The sequence below is a fragment of the Eretmochelys imbricata genome, chromosome 2, assembly GCF_965152235.1.
Source record: "Eretmochelys imbricata isolate rEreImb1 chromosome 2, rEreImb1.hap1, whole genome shotgun sequence".
In the NCBI taxonomy this organism is placed as follows: Eukaryota; Metazoa; Chordata; order Testudines; family Cheloniidae; genus Eretmochelys; species Eretmochelys imbricata.
In genome coordinates, this window is record NC_135573.1 from 164,770,817 (window position 1) to 164,794,296 (window position 23,480).

The window sequence follows — 23,480 nt, forward strand, 5'->3', positions numbered from 1 at the left end:
TAATAATTAGGCTGACAAATTTACCTTAATTGTGAGTTCAACTGCAAGAAGTATGTAAAATCATGAGATGTTGCAATAGCAAATGTGGATGGGAAAAGGTATGAAAGGGAGACAGAAAGACTAAATTAGTCTAAACAAAAAGGTCAACTGATATAACTCAAGAACTGTGTTAAGATCATGACTGGTAAACTAGAAAATGAGGGTCCAAAAATCAGTGAGCCAAAACTGGTGTGTCAGAAACTCTGCCTAACTGGTGGACAAAATAATGAGGGAATAGACTATTGCCATCTCTACCATCTATCCCTTTTTGGGTCTTTAAATAAAAAGATGTTGCAGGAGAAAGATGGTAGAACAGACTAAAGCTACTTGAGTGAACTTCATCATCAAGGCTGCCACCCCCACTGGGACCTGGAACCCCAGCCTTTGTCATTCTGATCCTGAGAGATGTCCTGATCGGACTGGGCCAGAGAGAGGGATCCAGAGGACATTGTTACCCCTACCACTTCCAGCTGAATCCCAAATGACATGTGAGATCATGGAATTTTAGAAGATTAGGGTTGGAAGAGACCTCAGGAGGTCATCTAGCCCAACCCCCTGCTCAAAGCTGGACCAACACCAACAAAATCATCCCAGCCAGAGCTTTTTCAAGGCAGGCCTTAAAAACCTCTAAGGATGAAGATTCCACCACCTCCCTAGGTAACCCATTCCAGTGCTTCACCACCCTCCTAGTGAAATAGTGTTTCCTAACATCCAACCTAGACCTCCCCCACTGCAGCTTGAGACCATTGCTTCTTGTTCTGTCATCTGCCACCACTGAGAACAACCAAGATCCTTCCTCTTTGGAAACTCCTCCCCCTTTTTGGGTAGTTGAAGGATGCTATCAAATCCCCCCTCATTCTTCTCTTCTGTAGACTAAATAACCCCAGTTCCCTCAGCCTCTCCTCGTAAATCATGTGCCCCAGCCCCCAAATCATTTTCGTTGTCTTCCAATGTACTCTCTCCTATTTGTCCACATCCTTTCTGTAGTGGGGGGCCCAAAACTGGACGCAATACTCCAAGTGTGGCCTCATCAGTGCCAAATAGAGGGGAATAATCTCTTCCCTCAATCTGCTGGCAATGCTCATACTAATACAGCCCAATATGCCATTAGTCTTCTTGGCAATAAGGGCACACTGCTGACTCATATCCAGCTTCTAATCCACTGTAATCCCCAGGTCCTTTTCTGCAGAATGGCTGCTTAGCCAGTCGGTCCCCAGCCTGTAGCAGTGCATGGGATTCTTCCATCCTAAGTGCAGATGAAACAGCCTCACACTTTAACAACAGCTCCACTCCATCTCAACTAACTTCTTCTCTATTACCCCAAAATATTGTTGTTACCATCTTTGACACCATCTAAGAAACTGTCAGACAAGGTTGTCCCCCCCCCCCTTCTTCTTTTAAAACTCTCTTCAGCTAAAAGGGAACAAGAAATGTTTTTACTTTTACTATTAAGTTTTTACTTACTACTTTATTTTTCAAATGCTTTCACTGTGTCTTTAATAGCGTCTTTAATCACTGTGTCTTTAATAAAAGGTTACAAGAATTTTTATTGTTGTGTTTGCTATGGTACTAAGCCGGCTGAGGTCTCTGTATATCAAACCCCAGAGCTTGTTTAACACTGTTTAATGTTGGACAGTGACAAGGAGTCAGGGTTCCTTTCCCACTCTGAATTCTAGAGTACAGATGTGCGGACCCGCATGAAAGACCCCCTAAGCTTATTTCTACCAGCTTAGGGTAAAACTTCCCCAATGCACAAAGTCTTTGCCCTTGGATTAAGTAAAACGCTGCCACCACCAAGTGATTTAACAAACAATTAGGGAAAGGACCACTTGGAGTTCCTATTTCCCCAAAATATCCCCCCCCCAAGCCCTTACGCCCCCTTTCCTGGGGAGGCATGAGAATAAACAAGATGAACATAGTGCAGCTTTGGATTTTTAACACTCAAAAAACCCAATCAGATTCTTAAAAAACAGAACTTTATTAGAAGAACAAAAAAAGATAAGAGAACAACTCTGTAAGATCAGAATGGAAGATAATCTTACAGGCAGTCAGATTCAAAACATAGAGAATCCCTTTAGGTAAAACCTTAAGTTACAAAAAAGACACAAAAACAGGAATACACATTTCCTCCAGCACAGCAAATTTCACAAGCCAAAACAAAGAAAACCTTACACATTTTCTAGCTAGATTACTTACTAACTTTACAGGAGTTGGAGGGCTTGCATCCTTGATCTGCTCCCAGCAAAGATATCACACAGACAGACAAAAGCCTTTCCCCCCCTCCGGATTTGAAAGTATCTTGTCCCCTCATTGGTCATTTTGGGTCAGGTGCCAGCCAGGTTACCTGAGTTGCTTAACCCTTTAGAGGCAAAAGGACGTTGCCTCTGGCCAGGATGGATTTTATAGCACTGTATACAGAAAGGTGGTTACTCTTCCCTTTATATTTATGACACAGGGCTATGTTAACACTTTTGGCCCTATATTCCATCTAAATTAATACAACGGGTCTGACATTCTGGACAGAAGTAAATTTAGCCTTGGTTACTAATCTACTTTAATGATTATGCAGTGACAACCACCATATAAAGCCTTCTCAAGTTATGGCTTACAAGGTGTGTAGGCCTCATGCAGGCCATCTGCACATGGATTTATTTCACACTGAGTGCAAATATATACTGAACACCAATTCCATTACCTAATCTGACCCACCTCCACAAGTAAGAATATCTTTTAGAATGACTACTAAGTGGATATCAAGGAGAGACTATGTTAAAATCTATCAAAATATGGATGTTGCTTTCATCATTGTAAATGCAAATGACCTTCTGACATTTGTCAATTAATGTCTGGATTGTGACGTCCTAGAATTTTCTTCAAGGTAATTAGCCTGTTTGGCTTTTCATTTACAATATTGTTAGTGGCTTTTGTTTTTTCTCAGAGAGAGTCTCAAACAAATTAGGAATCTCTGAGGGGTCCGAAGGAAAAAAAAAAAAAACAGAGAAAAGGCTAGACTAGCTTTAGGTGATGTGCAAGGATTTTATCCAGAGGGGAGTTTTTAATTTGTTTCTTTAAGAGTTTTATAATGTATTTCTCCTGTGCTCTGCTAATCTGTAATTGTCTTATTCACTCACCTTTCATTGTTCCCTGATGTCTGTCTTCTCTACCATTAATCCTTAGAAGGCTGAAGTCACGTATATTCATCCTCAGCTTTTTTACCCTCACTCTCCTCCACAACCGGAGTCTGTGTTCCTCCCCTTCCCTACTCCCTCTACCTTTCCCTCGACATGATAAGAGAAGACCATGTTACCCTTTCCTTAAATCTACTTCTGAGCAATAGAACGCATTTCTCTTAGTGGAGCAGTTGACACCAGTTCCCCAGCTACCTTGCAAAGGTGCCATTGCTATCACTCGGCCGCTGCCCTCAGCCAACTTTAATAATAACATTTTAATAATTGATTAATAATTACAGCTATTATTTTATTATTACAAGGGAGTGAGTGAATAAAAATATATTAGACTGAGCTTGATAAGATTATGGAGGGGATGGTATGATGAGACTGCTTACAATAGCATGTAGCTGATCTGCAACTGCTAGCAGCAAGTATCTCCAACGGCCAGTGATGGGGAGGGCTCTGAGTTACTACAGAGAATTCTTTCTCAGTGTCTGGCTGCTGGGTCTTGTCCAAGTGCTTGGGGGTCTAACTGATCAGCATATTTGGGGTCAGGAAGGAATTTCCCCCCAGGTCAGATTGGCAGAGTCCCTGAGGGTTTTCCTCTGCAGCATGGGGCCCGTGTCACCAGGTCATGCGGGTTTAAACTAGTGTAAATAGTGGATTTGCTGTAATTTGAAGTCCTTAAATCATGATTTGAGGACTTCAGTAACTCAGCTGGAGATTATGGGCCTATTATAGGAATTGGTGGGCGAGTTTCTATGGCCTGTAACGATCAGAATAGATGATCATGATGTTCCCTTCTGGCCTTAATGTCTATGATATCTATATTTGTTTTATATAACTTTAAAAGGTCATTTAAGTGCTGTAATAAAGCACTTAAACTACAAGACTTGCCCATTCACAGCCATGACTCCATTAATTTATTAATATTACTTTGCAATCCACAAAAACTCCCACCTGAAATTGTGTTTAAGTAAGCACCTTTTTAGGCTGGTTTAGTACCTTTTCTAGCCAAATCCACCCTTGTCCATGAAATCCTCTATCTGAGAATATAACAGTAAAATCTTGGGCTTTTAATGGTTATCTCCCTGTGCAATTAGCAAGCCTGTTTTTCTAAAAATCCCTGATTGCTGCTCAACTACAAGGTGATTGTAACAAAATTGAGTGGTTTCTCGATTCAGATCTGACATTTATTATTCCTGTGCTTTATTAAGGAGTGCTTCATTCATAACACATCATCATTCTGTATAGAGAACTCCCAGCGTAGCCAATGGGAGTGTTCCACAAAACCAATTGCTAGACTCCTTATATTCCATTGACTCCAGTGGGAAAGGAGAGTGGGCCATACATTTCATGATTTCATCCTATAAAATGCAGTCAATGCATGGACATTGTTTGCAAATGTGTTTGTTTTTTCGTGAAAATAACAGATCAAATCCTTAGCTGGTGAAAGCTGTTACAAGATATACTATAACTGTCATTTCAATTCTAATTTTCCTTTTGCCCGGGGGTGAAAAAGCTCCTTTCTGCTTAGTTTGTTTGGTAAATACATATTTAGATAATTTACAAAATGCATAATAGAATTTAATATATGAATACTTAACATAATTATTTACTTGAGAGGTCTATTACTCTGTTAATATGTATTTGAGGAATTTACAAAAACACAAATTGTTTCCTCAACAATAAAAAATAAATAATTGTGATAATAATATTTTGCATAAACTGTAGGTAATACATTTCATCCAAGGATCTCAAATTACCTTTCGTATGAAGACATATTTACTGAGCATGCATAGTTCCTTTCTCATACAACTCATAGCAACTACATTTAAAAATTAGTATGAACATAAAGATTTCATATGGACTAACGGTCCTTATTTGCTCCTGTTCCTTCTGAAGTAAAGGGACAGACTAACTTGGTGGGTGCAGTTCCTGATTTGGGATTTTTCCTCTTGTTCCAGTGAAACTCTCTCTGATTCTGTTAATTTTCTAGACACAGTAAGATGATAGCTTTCCTTGGCTCTGGGTGTGTGTAGGCCCTATGACTTGACTATCTGAGTTACTCCCTGGAACAGTCCTGCTAGTCAAAATATGGCACATGTGATTGTGGCTGAAACGAATTACCACTTCTGTGTGAATAATAGTCAACTGTGAAGATCTTGCAATATTTTCATTGTCTTCTCAATATTCCTCCACTCTGCCTTTCTTGACCATGTGTAGCTTCCTTCAGCTAATGCTTCAAAATGAGGAGAAATTCTCTATCTCCATTCTCAAGTCAGATTTCCATTGGACTTCATTAGCTATAACTTTTGTATCATCCTTCATCTTGAACTTTCCTTCTTGTTCCATCCTTCCTGTCCTTTCCTTCTCTAAAATCTGCCTTTACAGGTGAACCATTGCTTGAAGTCCAGCTCTACTGACACCCCCGCTCATGCTGTGATCTCTTCTAACCAGAACACCGCAACTCCCTGCTCCCCAAACTCCAGCAGATACAGAATGCCAATGCTCACTTTCTCACATATACAAAAATCCTCAGCCACATTACCTCACCTTCATCTTCCAGCAGCTACACAAAATCCCACTCCCTTTGAACTAGTTTCAGAGTGCCCTTCTTGTTCAAAACATTCTCACTGTACGTGCTAAAGTATCTCATAGACCTTATGTCTTTCTGGTTGCATCTCCACTAGCTCAGCCCCAGCCTCCCTTTGCCCTTTACATAAACTTGTGTAGCAGTAGCAAGACTGTGTGAAGAAACTGAGTTGGTGAAAGAATCTTGTTCTCCATCACATCAGCTCCACGTCTGTTTACCAATTTGATCTGAATACTTCTCCCTCTCCTTCTAATGGACCACTATTTTTTTCTCTCCCTCTGCTTTTTTTTTTTTAACTTCATTTTGATCTTTTAGGAGATGTAGATGCTATATCATAGTTTGGCTCCATCAGATGTAGACAGCAGGGACTAGAGGTACAGCTGCCCATGTTATGGAGCAGCTGCATAGATTTGCTGTCAATTTTCATTCACTATATAATTAATTATTTGCAGTCAAGATTGCTGTTTCTAATGCTCATTTGTCACTGTTCTCCTTAAGATGGCTGAAGACTATCTCACTTTCCCAGGAAGAATGGAAAACTGAAGACTAACCTAGAGGACTGAAGTGTTTCCCAAGAGAAATGAACAAACTTCAGTAGATTATGTATAACAAGTAGAGTTCATCCCTTTCAAAAAAATCTATTGAAATAGCTCCAGAGAGGCAGTATTGCTTCATGGAAAAAGCAGGAGTGTTGGAGACAGTTTTGGCCTGTGGAACTTGGGTAAGCCTGGTGAGGTCCATCTGCCTCAGTTTTCCAACTGCATAATGGGTATTGTATATTAATACACCTTGGTAGTGATCGGGAGGTATGAACGGGATAAGCCCTTACTCCTTCTTGCAGTTCTCCTTGGTGGGAGCAACCTCTATATGTATTTATAGAGAGAAAAAGTAGAGTATGTTCCTTACAGGTTTACTTTTCTTACAGAAAAGACAGTATCATGTGAAGTCACTCTCCCAAGCTACAAGGTAATGTAGTAAGGGGCTACTTCAATCATTCTGCTGCAACATGAATCATAGAATATCAAGGTTGGAAGGGACCTGAGGAGGTCATCTTGTCCAACCCCCTGCTCAAAGCAGGACCAATCCCCATTTTTTCCCCCAGATACCTAAATGGCCCCCTCAAGGATTGAACTCACAATCCTGGGTTTAGCAGGCCAATGCTCAAACCACTGAGCTATCACTCCCCCCAAATCCTCTTTTAAATATCTATGAAGATATGGAAAATAAATTATTTAGGCTTTTTTCCAATTCCTCAAATTTCCTTCCTTCACACTCCCAAACCCTTGATTTCCTTCTATTCCTCCTCCCTCATAAAAGTTCCCCACTACCACCAATTTCTCCTCACTGATCAGAGATCTCTATTATGGAATGGCCAGATAGTCTTACTGGGCTTAAACTACTAATGTAAGGGTTTTTTCATCCTTTGACGAAAACAGATATTAAAGTATTATTACTATTGTTACTATTATTTAGGGCTGTCAAGCGATTAAAAAATTAATCAAAATTAATCGCACAATTAAAAAAATTGATTGCAATTAATCACATGATTAACCATGAATTAAACAGTATTAGAATACCATTTATTTAAATATTTTTTATGTTTTCTATATTTTCAAATATATTGATTTAAATTACAACACAGAATTCAAAGTGTACAGTGCTCACTTTATGCTTATTTTTATTACAAATATTTGCACTTTAAAAAACAAAAGAAATAATATTTTTCAATTCCCTCATTACAAGTACTGTAGTGCAATCTCTTTATCATAAAAGTTGAACTTACAGGAGACAATGCTGCCCGCTTCTTGTTTACAATGTCACCTGAAAGTTAGAAAAAGCATTTGCATGGCACTGTTGTAGCCGGCATCGCAAGATATTTATGTGCCAGATGCGCTAAAGATTCATATGTCCTTTCATGCTTCAACCACCATTCCAGATGACAAGCTTCGATGCTGATGATGAGTTCTGCTCAATAACGATCTAAAGCAATATGGACCGATGCATGCTCATTTTCATCATCTGAGTCAGATGCCACCAGCAGAAGGTTGATTTTCTTTTTTGGTGATTCAAGTTCTGTAGTTTCCACATCAGAATGTTGCTCTTTTAAGACTTCTGAAAGCATGCTCCACACCTTGTCCCTCTCAGATTTCGGAAGGCACTTCAGATTCTTAAACCTTGGGTCGAGTGCTGTATCTATCTTTAGAAATCTCACATTGGTACCTTCTTTGCATTTTGTTAAATCTGCAGCGAATGTGTTCTTAAAAAGAACAACATGTGCTGGGTTATCGTCCAAGACATATTTATCCAATAAATGGCAGGATGTATGTAAAACACAGAGCAGGAGACATACAATTCTCCCGCAAGGAGTTCAGTCACAAATTTAATTAGTGCATCATTTTTTAACAGGCATCATCAGCATGGAAGCATGTCTTCTGGAATGGTGGCTGAGGGGGCATACAGTGAAGGGGCATACAAATGTTTATCATATCTGGCACATGAACATCTTGCAATGCCGGCTACAAAAGTGCCATGTGAATGCCTGTTCTCACTTTCAGGTAACATTGTAAATAAGAAGCAGGCAGCATTATCTCCCATAAATGTAAACAAACTTGTTTGTCTTAGTGGTTGGATGAACAAGAAGTAGGACTGAGTGGACTTGTATGTGCTAAAGTTTTACATTGTTTTGTTTTTGAGTGCAGTTATGTAATCTACATTTGTAAGTTGCACTTTCATGATAAAGAGATTGCACTACAGTACTTGTCTAAGGTGAACTGAAAAATACTATTTCTTTTATCATTTTTACAGTGCAAACACTTGTAATAAAAATAATAATCTAAAGTAAGCACTGTATACTTTGTATTCTATGTTATAATTGAAATCAATATATTTGAAAATATAGAAAAACATCCAAAAATATTTAATAAATTTCCATTGATATTCTATTATTATTTAACAATGCGATTAATTTTTTTAGTTAATCGCGTGTGTTAACTGAGATTAATTGACGGCCCTACTATTATTACATTATGACATTTCTCACAAACTGAGTTAGCCAAAAAAATTAAGAAAATAATGTAATTTTTTTTATATAAACTGCCTATTTGGACACTGCTGATTAAAAAATATATTTGGGGCTAATAACTAATTATTATATTATAAGACTGCCTCTTATTGGAATATGTTTAATCAAATGATATCTTCATTGAAGTATAATATGTTGTGAGAGCTGGACCAAAATGACATCTCAAATACGTCCTTGACCCCAAACAACGTCCATTATATTTTTGAAAACCTCTGCTATTTTCATTTTCTTCTAGGTCTCTAGGTGAAAATCTTGACAGCAGCAAAAAAAAAAAAAAAAAAAACGCCACAACATTCTGCCCTTAGATGAGGTGGCTGAAAATCATCTGGAGTGTCTTGAGGAAAGATTTTTTTTAGACAATGTTCCTCTGACACACAGGTGTGTCAGCAATCTCTGTCTTATTCTCCCTCACACAACCTCTAGCCCCACAGGAGGGCCCAGATTGATGGAGAAAGGATCAACCAATTTCAATCTTGGTGAGAAATGTTCAGTTCCCTATCCAGAAATAGATAAAGCTACAAGGTAATGTTGCAACATCTGAAACTAACAGGATGCATCTCTCCTCTTATTTACACCAGTTTTGTACTGATCACAATGGGGTTACTCCTGATTTATACCAACATAAGTCAGAGGAGAGCCATGTGCTGCTCACTGATCACTCAGTGCTTAAGGGGCTTGCAACAGCTCTGCTCTATTTTGTGTCTGGTTCCAAACTATGAGCATAACAACAAAAATTTCACAGTGCCCCATCCTGGTTCACTGCCTGACAAGTTCAGCACTTAAAGGCACAGTCCCCAATACCACAAACCAGGCCAAAGGTTTTAAGCTTTTGGGGTATGTCCCAGATTCTCCAGCGTAGTACAGCCCCTTTGCATCGCACCACTGGAATATTCTGGCTGTAAAGTTGCCATATCTGTACTTGGAAGGCTGATCACAATGCAAGGGGAGAGATCGATTCTGTGTTGGACCAGAAGCTTTTATGCTGTTCTGTGCCATCACCTTTCCCTGATGCCAGCATAGCAGGCATGGGTATGGCACCCCTATGGTACAGTGATCTCGAGTTGTACACTGTGGCCCCTCCTCACTTGTAGGCTACCTTTCCATCCCAGCTGTCTAATTTGCATGATGTGCTGCCTGGACACAGCTGAGGATCTGGCTCTATATATTTTGTAATATTATTTCCTTATAGAGAGCCCTTAATATTGTATCTTTTACTCTTTATGCAGCAATGACAATATAAAGAAACCACATGGGCAGAGTCAGGCTCCAAATAGCTGTGTTTACTAGCTATATACAATCAAACAAGGCCTAGGGCTATACGTATCACTTCTCTGACTGGTTTCTGGTGGCTTCTAAAACATACAACACAATTAGTGCCACTAGAGAGCTCACAAACTAATAAAGCATTACTACCCTATTCCTATACACTACACTTGATGAAAATGTTCTTCCCCAGCTCCTCACATGATATTCTCAGTGATATATAATCAGAGAGATTGGCAACAAAGATTATTTTAGAAGCTGGATTTTTGATGAAAGAGAAAGGGGTGAGATGGTTGTACTGGACGCCAGAGAAGTGGAAGTTATAGCAATTAAGGTGGTAGATAATGAAAGCCTTGGGGAGCATTTTGGCTGTCTGGACAAAAAAAAGAAAGATGGATCTGGGAGGGGGAGACCACAAGATGTGGACACAGCATAGATATCTGGAACAAGCAAGAGGGAGGTGTCAAGGATGACTGCCATTTATATCATTCAGTGTCCAGTCCTGCGATTTTAGTCAAGCAAAACTCCCCTGAATTCAACAGGAGCTGGATCAGGTCCAGGATTTCATGAGGGGAAATGGCAAGATCAGCTTTCATGCAGCTCTGCAGTGGATCCAACACATCTGAAACTATTCAAAGGGGTCATTAAAAATTAGTATTTTGGAAAAAGTGAACTAAGACATCCTCCATAGTAGGTTGGCTTGTTGATTTATATGTTCAATTGTTATTACATTTTGCCTCAAAGGAATAGGTCCATTGAGATAAATATATTTTTAAGACATCCTGGGGCTAACAAGACACTAGGCCAGTGGTTCTCAAACTATTGTACTGGTGACCCTTTTCACATAGCAAGCCTCTGAGTGCGACCCCCCTTATAAATTAAACACACTTGTATATATATTTAACACCATTATAAATGCTGGAGGCAAAGCGGGGTTTGGGGTGGAGGCTGACAGCTTGTGACCCCCTCCCCCAGTAATAACCTCACTACCCCCTGATGGGTCCTCACCCCCAGTTTGAGAACCCCTGAACCAGGCACACGTTATTCTCCCTGTGTATTCATCAGAATATTTTCTTAACAAAAGGAAAAGACATTTTCGGAAGCGTTACGAACCTCCATGGGCAAGAGAAATCCTTGAAGAAGAATAACCAAAGATAAATTAGACATTATCAGATATCATGATCATTCTTCATGCAATAAATGTAGTGCCAAAACAATATTAGTTCTTCTTGATGTGTACTGTTAGACTTTTCAAAACAATCTGAAGTAGATGGGGCTAGCAAATCACTGAAAGATCATTTATAAGTGACAGTAGTATACATGTCTCCTAGTTTTTAATGAATCCCAGCAGAATCTTTTGGAAAGTTCACAGCACTGAGTAATTCTGTCATTATTAATTACCAAGTTTGTTAAGGAAGACATCTCCTCTGATAACATTTGATTAAGAGACAAAACAGACACTACTTAACTTCAGGAGCACTCTTTAAAAGCATCATCTGTGTATGTCTCCTTTCTACATCTGTTTATACAATGTTACGTTCAAATGGAAGATCTAAATTAAGAGTGAATGTTTTTAATCCAAAGGGGGCATTAGGGGGGTTCTAGGATGCGGAGGAGCGGGGAAGAGCATAATGTTGCCTTAGGCTGTATTAACTTCCATTGGTTTCCTCTAAGGGAGACTGTGGAGGAACTGAAGTGCTCTAGTTGGATGGAGTTAAAAGGAGTGTTGTGGCTTCCGAGTCCCCACCCTCAGCCTGCCTCCACTCTCCACCTTGACACCATGAATGGAGAGAGGGACAGGCACAGGAACTGGCTCTAACCACTTCCCCCTGTAGAGAGCTCTTTTGTGCTGAGGCAATTCTCCATTGGCCATTTCTAGCCAGCTTAAGTGGTGTAAATTGAACTGAATGGACTGGAGAATCAACCGTAATGGTTTAAGGATTAACTGCCACATTCTGTTCTCAGTTACACTCTTGCAGCTTATTGTCCACAGTGCTATTCCACAGGCATAAACGAGATCACAAATTGCTACAATGTACCTGAAACCCTTGTCCCACCAAAAGGACTTAAAGCCACCTTAGCCCTTGCTGTAAGGATATTTTTTTTAATACAAAAAAACAAAATCACTGAGACATCCTATATGGACTGGGACCACACAATGACATTTTTAAATAGTCACATTTCAGACCAGAATTGTAGGTCAAGGGCCAGAATCTCAGCTGGTATAAATAGATGTAGCCTCATTGATTTCAGTGGAGCACGGCTGACTAACATGAGGGGAACATTGGGTCCAGACTCTTTAAACAGATTCTCTGTAAGAAAGGATTGGTGCTATACTATTTTTAGATCTTCAAAAACAAAAGCAAAAAAAAAAAGAATCAGTAAATAAATCGCTAAAGAATCAGTAACTGGAAAAGTTAGCATTGACCTCTTGACCATGGAACTTTGTTTGGAAACAAACTTGTAAGCCAAATTTAGGTTTCAAAAATGCTTAATATTTTTGCTCATGTATTTATCATTTTCATGAAAGGAATGAAAATAATCTTCAGACATATGTTTCAAAGGCAGTCTGGCATCTGTTCAAGCATCACTCATTCACTTATGCCTTACATTATTCTTATGTTAAGTTGTAAAATGCCTTGAATAAAATTTACATTCTAATAACAAATAACTTCAAGAAAATCACAAACATTCTGTGAAAAGAAAGAGGTAAAATGTGTTGAGTAAATTATTTGATTCACTCTTAAGTACATGCCAGGTCCAAAGCCCACTGAAGTCAATGGAAAGACTCCCATTGACTTGAGTGGATGTGGGACAATTGTGGATGTCCAATATGCACAACTGTAGAAAGACTGGCGGCTAAGAACTCCCTCCCCAGTCCTACCAAGTAATACATGGGGAGAGAAACAATGGAACTCCCCCAAACTCGAGACCAAGAATCAAGCAGAGGATGAGACAGACAGTGGAGTCTTCTTTGGCCTGACTCTTGAGCCAGGATTATTGACAGAGAAGGAAAATTCAAGCAGCTTCATTTCCTATGTTGCCAACAATGATCGACATCAAAATATCAACCCTTGCCCTCCCTTGTGCCTGTTTCCTTTCTCTTTGGATTTAGCCTATCTGGGTCCTCTAACCAGTGTAAATAGAACAGAAACAAGAGAAAAGTTTTGAAATGTGCTCCATTGTTATAATTACAGAAGAGAACTGCCTAGGAAAGAAGGAAAGTTTCAGCAGTTGGAGTGTGTGTCTTTGTCCTTTAAATCCAGATGAAGACTTACTGGAATATGTACACATTTTCCCTAAGATGCAGTGCTTAAGAGGTAGATGAGGTAAATGCTACAAAAGATATTGAGATGCAGATTCTAAACTATTGTACATAGAGTAATGCATATATGGGGTGCAATTAAGGTGCAGCTGAGGTGCACTTCAAATATAAGCCACACACAAGGTGTGTACACCTCACACACAAGGTGTGTACACCTCAGCTGAGGTAGGGTAGTGCCCAGTTTGTGTGAGATGTTTTGCAAAAGCATATCAATTACTCCAAAAATTCCAAATTTTTGACAAAAAGGGTGATCTAAAAAAATCCCCAGTCACCTCTGGATGCCTCTTCCTGAGTGGCTCCACAGGGCACTGCTTCCTGACTTCTCCCCTTCTCTAATATGTGAGTTCCCACCCCTTTCTGCAGTGACTGTAAAAAGTGAAATCTGCCTACCAGGCAAGCACAGAGAATCATTCCATACTATGGAGTGCTGCCTTCTCCCTCTGCTGCCTCTAGCTCTCATTTTGAACAGAAAAAGTCAACACTTTCCCTTTTAACAGTTTTCAGTTAAAAACTTGCATTTTGGGGTAAGCTTCAAAATTTCAACACTTTAGTCCAATGATTTCATTTTTTTGTCTTCTAAATTGATAGTCTGTTTTTTGACCAGTTCTAGTCAGCAATGTAACAAAGGTGCTGGGAAAAAGAGAGCAGGGACATGGCTAGAAAAGAGAATAGCAGAAGGTAGTCTGGTAGACCATTGTTTTTCTAACCACGTTCTTTACACAGCTAACAAATTATGGTGATGTTGAAAAAACAGAGGCTTTGTAAACTATAGCGTGCCTGGATTAGTCTTAATGTTGAATCTTAATTTTACTTTCTCTTCATGTACTTATCCATTTAAAATAGTCTACTTCTGATATTTAAAATTAAGGGCCTCCAATTATGGTACAGAAGCCCAGATTCTCTCCTACATTCAGGCCATTGTACACCACACCACCAACACAAAGTGGCCCTAAAGCCAGCATTGCTGGGCACAGAAAGATCACCCCAGTGTACTAGTGTACAACCAGTGTTGTACACCATGCCCCTCAAAACCAGTGTAGGGTATGTAGTTGGGCTTCTTTGCATCCCCCAGTCCCTTACGGCTGTTAGCTGCCAGTGTACATTAAATCAGCACTCAAGCTACTCCCTCTTACACTCCTGCCTAATGAACATCCAGGCCTGGAATGGAAGGGGGTGTCACATTTCGGACCTGATTATATTCACTTGAAGAAATGTTCTGTGTTATTTTCCCAGATGTTAAACGATAGAATTGGGCTCTTTTGAAAACAACCACAGCTAATATAGTCTATGAAAACAATGACTTCCAGTGCCCAATCAGGAAGGTAACAGATTCACATTAAACACGCTAAAGAAGGTTGTATTTTAAACTCAAGAAGTTTTAGAAAGTTTAAGAAATTTCAGTCAGTGTGTTTCCACTTTCAGATGAACCTGGTTTCAAGGCTTAGAACTGAAATATTAGGGTCACAGGGTTAAATCTATCCTGAAGAAAGGAGGGATGTGAAATGGCTAATAGATTAAAAAATGAATACTTGAAGTGTGGTATGAACACTGCATAAAGCCTACAGATAAAATAAAAGCTATGATTAAATATGAACTCATGCGCCTCTGTGTTACTGGGGAAATCAAGACTTCCATGGCTAAGTTTCTTGGGGTATTAAATGGCATGTAATTAGGGAAGAAGCAAATAGATAAGAAAATTGCATTTTAATGCCTTTCCATGTTAATAAATAATAGATATGATAGTCATAGGAGCTGTGGGGCTCAGACACATGGGAAAAGGAAAAACAATGAAAACAATGAAACCGTGTTATCCTCATTATTAGCAGTTTGATTGTGCACTTTGCCATGCCTGCATTGAAAAGAAAGAGACACACACTTTTTCTCATAAGTGCATTTTTTTTTAAAGTGAGTCTGATTAGTGACTTTCTTGTAAAGCCAAGAATAAAAAGCAAGACTGAAAGTTGATTTTCTATCCTGGTAGATAAAGCTTTATACATATATTTAATAAATCTCCAAAGGGTAGGGACAGAGAAGGGTGTTGGAGTTCATATACGAAGTCATCAGGCAACAGGATTTTGGGTAACAGGCTACACAATGCAGACAGGAGGAAAATATGCCAAACAGTCCCCAGATACACGGAAGGGGAAGCATGCTGTCTTCTCCCCCCAGTACACAATAGCCACTCTGCTTTAACTGCACACAGTTGGAGCTCTGCCCCTTTCAGAGTGTGATACTGGAGAAGATGCTTTCCTTGGGATCAGGTGAATTCCTAATCTAAATCTGGTTCCTCTGGGCCTTCTTTCCTACTTGGAGAGAATAGGTCACAGGCTGGAAAGATTAGTCAGTGGTCCCTCTGGGACTTGTGCTGCCAGAGAGGTGGAGAGACTGGACTACTGTGCTGAACTGAGAATGCTCTGCAAGGATTTCCAGGGATCCTTGCGGGTGGCATCTGTTGTTCCTCTCATAGCATTGGGGTGTTGCCAATATTTGAAGGAGGGGGTCCCACAAAAATCTTCCCAATGGGTGAGCTCCATTTCCCAGAGGTGCATCTACTGTCAGAGGTTTCAGGGACTGGTGAATCTAATCATTTGTTTTTCCATTTCAACACAATCCGTTTCTCGTAACCGAGGAAATGCCGCTTGTCAAACAAACGTATACTAAGTACATTTGCTGAAATTGTTCATTGTTTGTTCCTGAAAATACACTATGTAAACTTGTGGGGCAGTACCATGGTCAACTTGTGTCATTTTAAGTGGAAATGAAACCATCATAGAGAGGTCTGGAGATTTTCTTCCCTGGCATGTATTTGAAAATACTTGGCAATTGCGTTAATCCCCATGACAAGAGATTTGCTCTTCACATGTATTTTTGTGAAACTCGGGGATAAACTAACTCTGGCAGAGATGATAGATCTGTGTCCAGAGAGATGGTGAAACTGAGAAATCTGTCCAACCCCTCCTTGCAATTTAGGGTCTGTCTACACACCAAAAGCTATGCACAAGCTAGTCTGCCTGAGCTATCTTAAATCCAGCTAGCATAAGTAAAATAGCAGTCTACATATCTTATACACTTAAATAATTTTTATCAAGACCAGAGGGGTAGTCATGTTAGTCTGTATCCTCAAAAACAATGAGGAATTCGGTGGCACCTTAAAGACTAACACATTTATTTGGACATACTCTTTTGTGGGTTAAAAAACCCACTTCTTCAGATGCATAGAGTGAAAATTACAGATGCAGGCATAAATATACTGACACATGAAGAGAAGGGAGTTACCTCACAAGTGGAGAACCAGTGTTGACATGGCCAATTCAATCAGGGTGGATGTGGTCCACTCCCAATAATTAAAAATAGCCATACTTCAACAAAAAAAAAAAAAAAAAACCTTCAAAAACAGACTTCAAAGAGAAACTGCAGAGCTACAATTCATTTGTAAATTTAACACCATTCATTTGGGCTTGAATAGAGACTGGGAGTGCCTGGCTCACTACAAAAGCAATTTTCCCCTCTCTTGGTATTAACACCTCCTCATCAGTTATTGGGAGTGGACCACATCCACACTGAAAGAATTGGCCCTGTCAACACTGGTTCTCCACTTGTGAGGTAACTCCCTTCTCTTCATGTGTCAGTATATTTATGCCTGCATCTGTAATTTTCATTCCATGCACCTGAAGAAGTAGGGTTTTTACCCATGAAAGTTTATGCCCAAATAAATCTGTTAGTCTTTAAGGTGCCACCGGACTCCTCATTGTTTTTCTCAGGATGTGACTATGTGCTAGGTGACTGTCTTATATGTATGTTGCCTCTCTTTACCCTAACTTTCTGATCTTCTCTTTTTAGAATGTAAACTCTTCATGGAAGAAATCTTGCCCTCATTTATGTTTGTACAGTACCTTGCACATTGTAGGTTCTACAAGGAAATAATAAAAACACTTTATATTATATTTATTTATTAATTAATATTATTATTAGCAAGTTCAATTCCATGGAAAGTTGCATATACCTTATGCAGTTTTGCTATCCATCAGCACCTTATGTTAAATTTAGCTCAGCCTGGTAGGCTGGACTCATGCTTCAGCTCTGTCATCACCATCAAGCTATTTTAAGACTTGTCCCTCCTTCTTTTACCCATAGCAATAAATCCTGAGTGAAGTCAATGAGTTTACTTATCAGCTGCAAGTAATTTAAACAGAGGGTGTCCACAGAAATCCCACCTCCTCCCCCCATCTGTTTGCAATAGCTACCATTGCAACCCTGTGTCCAAAGGGTATATGCATGAGAGGGGAGGGAAATGGAGCTGTAGTAAAACTTAAATGATTTCTCATATTCAAGACTGTAGGAGGGGAGACAGCACTCCTGAGCAAAGAATCTGACTCCACTAGAAACAAAATTTACAAGAAATGTTTATACATCATTTCTGAAAGCTATGATGTATTCATAATTTAATCTATCATTGTTTTTATTACAGTAGCACCTAGAGGCCTCAACTAAAATCAGCACCCTCTTGTGCTAGGTGCCTCCAAACACATATTAAAAAAAACATCCATGGCCCAAGTAGCTTAGCCCTGGTCTACACTACAGAGTTAGGTCAAATTTAGCTACGTTAGGTCGATTTTAAAATGAATGCGTCTATACAACCAATCCCGTTCCGTTGACCTAAAGGGCTCTTAAAATCGACTTCTGTATTCCCCCCCGGTGAGGGGAGTAGTGCTAAAATCGACCTTGCTGGGTCAAATTTGGGGTAGCGCAGATGCAATTTGATGGTATTTGCCTCTGGGAGCTACTCCAATGTGTCTGCTCTGGACAGCATTTTGAACTCTGATGCACTAGCCAGGTACATAGGAAAAGCCCCAGGAAATTTTGAATTTTATTTCCTGTTTGGTCAGCGTGGTGAGCTCAGCAGCACAGGTGACCATGCAGTCCCCCCAGAATCTCAAACGAGCTCCAGCGTGGACCAACAGGGAGACACTGGATCTCACTGCTGTATGGGGAGAAGAATCTGTGCAGGCTGAACTCCGACCAAAAAGAAGAAATGCTAATATCTATGCCAAAATCGCACAGGGCACGGTGGAGAGAGGCTACAACAGGGACACACAGCAGTGCTGTGTGAAAGTTAAGGAGCTCAAGGCAAGCCTACCAAAAGACAAAGGAGGAAAATGGTAGCTCTGGGTCAGAGCCCCATACATGCCACTTCTATGATCAGCTGCATGGCATTCTAGGGGGGGACCCTCCCACTACCCCACCACTGTCCCGTGGACACCTGCAAGGGGGGAGTCTCACGCAACAGGGAGGAGGATTTTGTGGATGAGGAAGAGGAGGAGGAGGAGGAGAATGCACAGCAGGCAAGTGGTGAATCCATTCTCCCCGGCAGCCAGGACCTTTTCATCACCCTGGAGCCAATACCCTCCCAAGGTAGGATCCCTGACCCGGAAGCCGGAGAAGGCACCTCTGGTGAGTGCACATTTATAACTACAGTACAGGGTTAAAAAGCAATAGTGTTTAATGTTTGATTTGCCCTGAAGAATTGGGATGAATTCATGGCTAGTACAGCTACTGGAAATGTCTGTTAATGTGTCTGGGGATGGAGCAGGAATCCTCCAGGGATATCTCCATGAAGCTGTCCTGGAGGTACTCTGAAAGCCTTTGCAGAGGTTTCTGGGGAGGGCTGCCTTATTTTGTCCTCCACAATTGGACACTTTACCACGCCAAGCCAGTAGCAAGGAATCTGGAATCATTGCAGCACAAAGCATGGCAGCGAATGGTCCTGGGTTTTGGTCACATTCAAGCAATGTTCGGTCTTTATCTTTCTGTGTTAGCCTCAGGAGAGTGATATCATTCATGGTCACCTGGTTGAAATAGAGGAATTTTTGTAAGGGAACAGTAAAAGGACCCCGTTCATGCTGGGTTGTTTGCGCTTTGCTAAAAGGGATCATCCCAGAGAATAGCCATGTGGTGGGATGGGTGGAGGTGTGTGCTGCACATCCAACTGAAAACAGCAGCCCCTCCTTTTAAGTGTGAAACCCAACCAGCACTGCTTGCTATGGGAAAGGAAGGTGCTGCAGTTTGAAATCATTCCCACATGTTATGAAGGTGGAAGAAACCAACCCCACATACCAAAAGGCTTACCATGGCTGCCTGGAAAAGGAATTCTGTTGCCTAGCTGTGTGTGATGTGTCAACATGCTGGCAGGTGCTCAATATAAAAGGCAAAATGCGACCTTGTACCTAAAGCACATATGCTGTCTGCTGTGAATTGCTTGATTCACTGTGAAAGAGTCTCCCTTTTGTTCTCAGAAATGTATCATCTTAAATTTTACTCTCCCTTTTTATCTCCCCCAGGTGCAAATGTTTCTATGCACCCTCTATCATCTCCGACCCTGGGGTTATCACAGATTAGAAAGCAAAAAAACCTGCACTCGCGGTGACATGTTTTCTGAGCTCATGCAGTCCTCCCACACTGATAGGGTACAGCTTAATGCATGGAGGCATTCAGTGGAAGAGGCCAGGAAAGCATTAAGTGAGCATGAAGAGCAGAGGCAGGAGGCGATGCTGAGGCTAATGGGGGAGCAAATGGTCATGATGAAGCATCTGTTGGAGCTGCAGGAAAGCCAACAAGAGCACAGACCCCTGCTGCATCCATTGTATAACCGCCTGCCCTCCTCCCCACGTTCCATATCCTCCTCACCCAGATGCCCAAGAACGCGGGGGCGGGTGGGGGAGGCGGCTCTGGGCACCCAGCCACTCCACGCCAGAGGATGGGCCAAGCAACAGAAGGCTGTCATTCAAACAGTTTTGATTTGTAGTGTGGCTACAATAAGCAATGTGTCCTTGTCCTTCCCTCCTCCCACACCCCACCCCACCCAGGCTACCTTGTCAGTTCTCACTTTTTTTTTAATTAATAAAGAAAGAATGCATGGTTTCAAAGCAATAGTGACTTTATTTACTTTGCCAGCTGTGATAGAAGCGGGGAGGGTGGCTGGCTTACAGGGAATTAATTTCAACAAAGGGGGTTGGTTTGCAAGCAAGGAGAAACACACACAGCTGTTACACCATAGCCTGCCAGTCATGAAACTGGTTTTCAAAGCCTCTCTGATGCGCAGCGTGCCTAGCTGTGCTCGTCTAATCGCCCTGGTGTCTGGCTGCTCAAAATTGGCCACCAGACAAATTGCCTCAACCTCCCACCCCACCATAAACATCTCCCCCTTACTCTCACAGATATTATGGAGATCACAGCAAGCAGCAATAACAATGGGAATGTTGGTTGCACTGAGGTCTAACCTAGTCAGAAAACAGCGCCAGCGAGCTTTTAAACGTCCAAAGACACATTCTACCACCATTCTGCACTTGCTCAGCCTATAGTTGAACTGCTCCTTACTACTGTCCAGGCTGCCTGTGTACGGCTTCATGAGCCATGGGAGCAAGGGATAGGCTGTGTCCCCAAGGATAACTATTGGCATTTCAACATCCCCAATGGTTATTTTCTGGTCTGGGAAGTAAGTTCCTTGTTGCAACTGCTCGAACAGCCCTGAGTTCCTAAAGATGTGAGCGTCATGCACCTTTCCTGGCCATCCCACGTTGATGTTGGTGAAATGTCCCTTGTGATCCACCAGTGCCTGCAGCACCATTGAGAAGTACCCCTTGTGGTTTATATACTGGTTGGCAAGGTGGTCTGGTCCCAAGATAGGGATATGTGTTCCGTCTATCGCCCCACCACAGTTAGGGAACCCCATTGCAGCAAAGCCATCCAGTATGACCTGCACATGCCCCAGAGTCACTACCCTTGACAGCAGAATGTCAGTGATTGCATTGACTACTTGGATCACAGCAGTCCCCACAGTAGACTTGCCCACTCCAAATTGATTCCCAACTGACCGGTAGCAGTCAGGCGTTGCAAACTTCCACGGGGCTATCACCACTCGTTTCTCAACTGTCAGGGCAGATCTCATCTTGGTATTCCTGCACTTCAGGGTGGAGGAAAGCAACTCACAAAATTCAAGGAAAATGGCCATATGCATGCAAAAGTTTCGCAACCACTGTGAATCATCCCATACTTGCAACACTATGTGGTCCCACCAGTCTGTGCTTGTTTGCCAGGCCCAGAATCAGCGTTACGCTGTATCAACCAGCCCCACTGCCACCATGATGTCCCAATTGTCACAGCCCGTGCTTTCAGGAATGTCTGTGTCCATGTCCTCATCACAATTGTCCACGTGCTCGCATCTCCTAGCCCAGTTCTGCACATACTCCAGGATAATGCGCAAGGTGTTTTCAATACTCACAGTAGCAGCAGTGAGCTGAGCAGGCTCCATGCTTGCCATGGTATGGTGTCCATGGGTAACCCAGGAAAAAAGGCGCAAAATGATTGTCTGCCATTGCTTTCATGGAGGGAGGAAGGAGCGACTGATAACATGTACCCAAAAACACCCTCGATAATGTTTTTGCCCCATCACGCATTGGGAGCTTAACCCAGAATTCCAATGGGCAGTGAAGACTGTGGGAACTGTGGGATAGCTACCCACAGTGCACCACTCCGTAAGTTGATGCTAGCCACGGTATTGAGGACACACTCCACCAACTTAATGCGCTTAGTGGGGAAACACACAATCGACTGTATAAAATCGATTTCTAAAAATTGACTTCTATAAAATTGACCTAATTTCATAGTGTAGACGTACTGGTAGAGTGAGACTTAGAATCACTCAGTATTGATCTAACTCTGCTCCCTTTGACGTATAATGGCAAATCTCCCACTGATGTCAGTGGGAGAACAGTTAGGCCATAGCTGAGCACTTTTGAAATCCCACCCAATATATTCTATAACAAATAGACAAAGTATAGGGAGGGGAATAAAGGGGAAGTGAGCAAGCCAATTAAAGAATCCAGGTCCCCTGACTTCCAGTCTAATGGCATAGTCATTAGACCATGCTACTTCCTAGCATTTAACTTGTATAACTTGAGATGAGGACGATGGGGTGAATACCTGACAGGAAGTTCTCCCTGGAAACAATTTTTTTTTTTGAAAGAAAAAATCCTTTGCATTTGATACAATCTTTTACTTTCCAAAGGCAAACACTTTGCTCTTCAGAAGCATTTTTATGAATCCCAGTGATAATTAATCTCTGGAAAGGACAGTTTAACAATATCCAGGGGAAAGGAGGGAGGAACTATATGAGTGTTAGAGAAATTATCCTAATCCTCTCTTCTGTGTGATAGCTGAATTTTAACCAGGGACTTTTGGGAACCTCTCAGAGCATCACCACTTCTCATGTAAGTTAAAAACTGTTTACCTAAGGGGGGTGGTGGGGAAATGCACCCAACTAATGTATTTGATGGCTGTAGACAGATGTAATGTCTGCAGCTGAACCGTAAGAAACAATATTTACAAATATAGTTAATGGCAAAACTATAGTCAAATTCAAATGAGTGTTTGCAGAATTGGGCCCTCATCTAGCAATGGCTTGAGTATGAGAATCTCCAAGTTTCCGTTGCATCGGCTCACATCATTTACAAACACTGTGGTTGTGGCATCCTTGCACATATTGAGTAGTAATTTACTCTGTGAGCTGCCTTCGGGGAACAAACATCCTACAGACCAAACCTGATTTCTTTTCTTTTCATACAGAGCTTTCACTGATTTCTTTGGCATCAGTCCTCAGCTGTGGCCAGTAAAGGGTGTTAACTGCAAAGAAGCTGTTTGCAATTCCCTGATCTTGAGGCCAGTCTTGTCCTTTTCAGCCATGATGTAATTTAAAGAAGTGATGAGCTGAGTATGGCCACAAGAAGCCTAGGCACCTGCCAGGAAACCTCTGGAGCTCAGTACAGTCTTGCCATCCTCTACCCTATCCCATCCCTGGCTCCCCTTCTATTCTGAGAGCCTGGAGGGGTTGCTGTAGTTGAGGGCTATGCTAGCTCTCTACCGCCCAGGGATTCCACATGCAAGGAGACTCCCCAGCTGTAATGATAACCAGGACTGGGGCAGGGATCAGCACTGAGCCTAATATTTGTA